Raw genomic sequence first — 6,054 nt, 5'->3', positions numbered from 1 at the left:
ACTACTCAGTATGTTATTTTCTCAATGTTGTATTTTTTCTGCAGGTGCTTTTATCCTTTTTGAAATAGTAGCCTGTAGCCAGCTTTACCTTTGATAATACAACAAATTGATATGTTTGGGTGTGGTCAGAAGTGGGCATCCTAGGGTTCACCTAAGGATCACAGCAGAAAGGTGTACAACTAAACCAGAGGTTAGAAAAACAAGATTTTTTTCAAGTGTTAAAAAGGTTTTATTTACATTAGTCATGCAGTGTATTTACTACCATAAACCACATTAAATAAATACTTCCAGTTTCCTTTTCCCTTACGAGTGTCTCACAACTTTTATTTTACTTTTAAGTTGAACTATTCCATAAAGTAACTTTGTATTAGGATGAGTCAACACTTTAGAAATAATGAGAGAGATTTGGATTTTTCCAAATTTCCAAATGGACTTTATTGTCTACCTTGTACATTCCAATAGGACAATGTAAAGGATGCTACTCCTCCACACTATCATGCATTACTTTTCATTTTATTATTTGCTTTTAAATGGTGCATTGTCAAAATATGTACTTCTCAATAAATCAATGTGTCAAGCTTTTATTTTTTTAACATATTCATATGTTCCTGTTTTATTTAGAAATATTCACCTGTCTCTCATTTCAGACTAACCTGTGGGAACCGGTTTCCGGCATTTTCCATCACCTGACCTTCCGTGACCACTTACTCACCTGTTTCTCATTTACCCTGGTTTACCCTGTAAATATAGCAGTTAATTTCCACTGGTATACTCTAACTTTCCAGCCTTGATATCGCTGCCTGTCTGAACCTGCCGGCCTGTTTCCCATATTGGTGATTCATATAGCCTGCAACTGCCTGCAAACTGCATGTCCAAATGTGCCTTTTTGGAATGGTCTCTCTATATTTCAATCATACATTTCTGTCTGTTATATTCCAAAATTACCTGGGGAATGATTCCTGATTGTGTTATTCTTTTTAATGTCGCTGAAAATGTTGTTCTCTTGGCCACACCTATTGGGATAAACAACAATTAAGGGTGTGTTTTTTTCTTCCCAGAGATCCAAATGAGTTGCCTTTCCTGGGAAGGTAACAACAGACACTCAGGTTTGGTACAGCAATTTGAAGGGCTTGCATCAGGGGGCCAGGGTCAATCCCTAGCTTAATTAATATGGCGATAGTCTATGACCCTTGTGTTGTGTTCAAAAGCTGTTACCGTTCATGGTGTTCGCGGGTCAATTTTGACCCATGATTTATCTCAGTCCAAAACACTCAAAAATAATGACTATCATCCAATATTGTTTTAACTGCATGATAACTAACTTATTATGCATTCAAAACCGTACAATCCTGTTGTAATTGTATGGCCCCAAAAAATATTACACCACATATTTAAGTAAAACCTGTGATTCAATTCACTCATTATATTTCCTAAAGCTCATTACGTTATCTGACTATAATAGACTAATATTAGAACACAATCTCCCCCCAAAAAGTTTTAAATTATTGTTACAGTGGATGAAGGGGGTTGGGGTGGGGTGTCAAATTTGACCCCGAGTCACCCCAAACAATTCTGCTGGGTCTTCCCAGACCCGAAACACCAAATTATACACTTTTTATTTTAGAGACATTCAGACTTGGCTTTTTTAGTGTTTATATAGCTGTTGTGGAGGATATCATGAAGCCTTGTTCCGTTAAAAAAAACTAGAGCGTAGTTATTATATAATTTTAACTTGAAACGGATCACAGGAGACCCGAACACAACATAAGGGCTAATCCAATACGCTGATTGTAAAATTCACAACATATCTCCTGCCGTTGTGCTAGTCGACAACGACAAAGTCGTCAACAACTGTACACACACTGTACACACACTGTACATCTATGAAGCATTATTTCAAATGCTTCTTTCTCATTTAAGAAAAAATTGATGACTAAACCAAACATGCCCATAGCGTAACTTTTACGTAGGCCTAATGTTAATAACGTTTTTAGACAAATAAAACATCACAACTTTTTAAACCTCAATCAATGTAAAAAAAAAAGAAGATAAACCTTGCATTTTACAAATGTCCCTTTAAACATAATTAGTTCGCAGGTCATGTGATCCTAAAAACGCGGGAGAACTTTTTTAAATGACGAAAATGACACGCCCCTTTCTTGCCAAACAAAGGGGAGACGCGATTCTGGCCAACACTTGTAACATGCAAGTAGACTAAATACAATGTTTGTGGAAATGTATGTCTATATAGAGTTAAAGCTGCGTGAACCCGTGGTCGTTCTGTGAAATAAAGAAAGATATTACCGATGTTTGTTTACTCTGCTACTTAACCAGAGCCTGTAACAGTCTGGCGTTTACATTGTTTGCTTTTATGCATCCATCTATGTATAGCAATTGTGTTTAATTGCTCATGTAAAGTTCATGTTTTTACTTTAGTTGTACACAGAGTTGGGAAGTAATTTAGTAAATGTACTCAAGTACTGTAATTAAGTACATTTTTGAGTTTTGAGATACTAGGTCACCAGCAAAGCCCTGGACAGGCTCCAGTACGTCCAGAACTCTGCAGCCAGGCTCCTCACCCACACTAAGCCCTGGCAACACATCACCCCTACCCTCATCCACCTTCACTGGCTCCCGGTCAAGACACGCATCCAGTACAAACTCCTCCTGCTAACTTACAAATCTCTCCACTCCCTAGCCCCTCCATACATCTCTGACCTCCTTCAGCCCTACACCCCCTCTCGTCACCTGCGGTCCTCTGACAAAGGGCTGCTCTCCATCCAGCGCTCCAAGCTGAAAACATTTGGCAACAGAGCCTTCAGTGTCGCAGCCCCCACCCTCTGGAATTCTCTCCCCTCTGCAATCAGGAATGCAGACACTCTGGACACCTTCAAAAAACACCTCAAACACCATCTGTTCACTCAGGCCTTTGGCCTCAACTAATATACAGTACTCAGCAACCTGTTCCTGTTTTGTTTTCTTCATCCTATGTATCTGTATGATTATTATAGTCGAATGTACTTATTGTAAGTCGCTTTGGATAAAAGCGTCAGCTAAATGCAATGTAATGTAATGTAATGTAATTATTATTACTTGTTGTTGTGTTACTTCCCATTGTAAAGCGTCCTTGGGTTTCGTGAAAGGCGCTATATAAATTGAAATTATTATTATTATTACTAGTACTTTACTTGAGTATTTAAATGTTTCTACTCCACTACGATTCAGAGGGGGATCGTGTTATTTTACTCCACTACATTTATGTAATACCTTTAGTTACTTTGCAGATTTGGATTAATGATGTGAAATATAATCAACAGTCAAAAAGGACTTGAGTTATACCTGGAGTATAATTCACAAGCTACCCTGCCTGCAGTATACAAAGTCATTACATCTATTTCCAGCTTTGATCAACACATTAATGTACAGTAATTATAATCAAAACGTATAATATTCTTATTCTGATAATGGTCCAATCTGCATAACGAGTACTTTTACTTTTGGTACTTTCAATATACTCTGATGTTAATACTTTTCTGCTTTTACTTGAGTAACATTTTGAATACATTACTTTGACTTGTAACAGAGTATTCTTCACTCTGGTACTTTTACTTTACAAAATCTGAGTACTTCACCTCACCACCTCTGGTTGTTCATGGAATTGAGGATTTAACAAAAGCATTGTATCTTATCTGCAGTACCTGAGGTTCACCATAGGAGAGCAGCATAGCACTAGTGAATGACAAACGTTTTCTATATGGGAGACAAAAGAGTATATGATAGGATCTACATGGTATGACCACTTAATAGAATACCAAACAAAATGATGACCTTGCAAAAATAGAACCTTTGCAATTCCTTTTTTTCTCAATTCCTTGTGTTGCTTTTTAAATGGGCTTTAAAGTCAATTAAGCTTGTTTTTCTGCTTCATCCGTATTTCTAAATGTCCTAATCTTGTTTTGTCTTCTAATCTTCTAATGGTTTATTCATTGCTATTGTTTGTGTGGTTTATTTCCAGAGTTGCTCTTTTTTTTAACCTTTGTATGTATATTTGTATATTTTAAGATTGGTTCAAAAGACCTCATGAAAGACGATACAAAAAGTGAGGATACCCGGCCCGGAGGAAGCCCGGGGTCCCCTTCTGGAGCCAGGCCCAGAAGGAGGACTCGTCGGCGAGCGTCTGGTGGCCGGGCTTGCCACGGAGCCCGGCCGGGCCCAGCCCGAAAAGGCAACGTGGGCAACACCTCCGCTTCTCCGTCCCGCGGGCCCACCACCTACGGGAAACATCAATGGGGTCGGGTGCGCTGCCAGAAGGGTGGCAGTGAAAGCGGAGGGTCTCGACGGACCAGACCCGGGCGACAGAAGCTGGCTTTGGGGACGTGGAACGTCACCTCTCTGGGGGGGAAGGAGCCGGAGCTTGTGCGGGAGGTGGAGCGTTACCAGTTGGATCTGGTTGGGCTCACCTCTACGCACAGCGTCGGCTCTGGAACCTTACTTCTGGATAGGGGTTGGACTCTATTCTTCTCCGGAGTTGCTCAAGGTGTGAGGCGCCGGGCGGGTGTGGGGATACTCACAAGTCCCCGGTTAGGTGCTTCTTTGTTGGAGTTTACCCCAGTGGACGAGAGGGTCGCCTCCCTACGCCTGCGGGTTATGGGGGGGAAAACTCTGACTGTTGTGTGTGCTTATGCACCCAACAGCAGTTCAGAGTATACGGCCTTCTTGGAGACCCTGGAAAGAGTCCTGTATGGGGCTCCTGAAGGGGACTCTTTAATCTTGCTGGGAGACTTCAACGCACATGTGGGCAATGATGGAGACACTTGGAGGGGCGTGATTGGGAGGAACGGCCCCCCTGATCTGAACCGGAGTGGTGGTTTGTTACTGGACTTCTGTGCTAGTCATGGATTGGCCATAACAAACACCATGTTCGAACATAAGGATGCTCATAAGTGTACGTGGTACCAGAGCACCCTAGGCAGAAGGTCCATGATCGATTTCGTTATCGTATCATCGGACCTGAGGCCGTATGTTTTGGACACTCGGGTAAAGAGAGGGGCGGAGTTGTCAACTGATCACCATCTGGTGGTGAGTTGGGTCGAGTGGCGGGGGAAGCCTCTGGATAGACCTGGTAAGCCCAAACGTGTAGTTCGGGTGAACTGGGAACGTCTGGAGGAGGCCCAAGTTCAGGAGGCCTTCAACTCACACCTCCGGCGGAGCTTTTCGGGCATTCCTGTGGAGGTTGGGGACATTGAACCAGAGTGGTCGGTGTTCAAAGCCTCTATTGCCGAAGCCGCGGCGGGGAGCTGTGGTCTCAAGGTCCTAGGTGCCTCAAGGGGCGGTAACCCTCGAACCTCCTGGTGGACACCGGTGGTCAGGGAAGCCGTCCGACTGAAGAAGGAGGCCTTCAGGGATTTGTTATCCCGGGGGACTCCCGAGGCAGTTGCAAGGTACCGACAGGCCCGAAGGGCAGCAGCCTCATCCGTGGCCGAGGCAAAGCAGCGGGTGTGGGAGAAGTTCGGAGAAGACATGGAGAAGGACTTTCGGGCGGCACCAAAGTTGTTCTGGAAAACTGTCCGACACCTCAGGAGGGGGAAGCAGGGAACCATCCAAGCTGTGTACAGTAAGGATGGGACGTTGTTGACCTCAACTGATGGAGTGTTAGGGCGTTGGAAGGAACACTTTGAGGAACTCCTGAACCCGACAACTCCGCCCTCTATGTTAGAGGCAGAGCTGGAGTATGACGGGGGATCAACACCGATCTCCCGGGGGGAGGTCACTGAGGTCGTCAAACAACTCCACAGTGGCAAAGCCCCGGGGGTGGATGAGATCCGCCCGGAAATGCTGAAGGCTCTGGGTGTTGAGGGACTGTCATGGTTGACACGTCTCATCAACGTTGCGTGGAAGTCGGAAACAGTACCGAAGGAGTGGCAGACCGGGGTGGTGGTTCCCCTATTTAAAAAGGGGGATCAGAGGGTGTGTGCCAATTACAGAGGCATCACACTACTCAGCCTCCCCGGGAAAGTTTACTCTAAGGTACTCGAAAGGAGGGTCAGGCCGATT

The sequence above is a fragment of the Gymnodraco acuticeps genome, unplaced genomic scaffold (assembly GCF_902827175.1).
Source record: "Gymnodraco acuticeps unplaced genomic scaffold, fGymAcu1.1, whole genome shotgun sequence".
NCBI lineage: Eukaryota > Metazoa > Chordata > Actinopteri > Perciformes > Bathydraconidae > Gymnodraco > Gymnodraco acuticeps.
Note: the sequence above shows the minus strand (reverse complement) of the source record.